The sequence below is a fragment of the Engraulis encrasicolus genome, unplaced genomic scaffold (assembly GCF_034702125.1).
Source record: "Engraulis encrasicolus isolate BLACKSEA-1 unplaced genomic scaffold, IST_EnEncr_1.0 scaffold_64_np1212, whole genome shotgun sequence".
NCBI lineage: Eukaryota > Metazoa > Chordata > Actinopteri > Clupeiformes > Engraulidae > Engraulis > Engraulis encrasicolus.
The window spans coordinates 57,501-57,769 of NW_026945972.1; positions in this window are offsets into that span (position 1 = coordinate 57,501).

Sequence of the window (269 nt, forward strand, 5' to 3'; positions counted from 1 at the left end):
ACATTCCACCTGCACTACTATACTTGTGACTGAACTTTCAACCTGCACTAACTCAAAACATGCGCACACACACACACACACACACACACACACACACACACACACACAACACACACACACACACACCACACACACACACACACACACACACACACACACACACACACACACACCACACACACACACACACACACAAGCACACTGCACTTTCTGCACTAAACCCAAACATACACACACTGACACACACTGACACACACACACACACACAG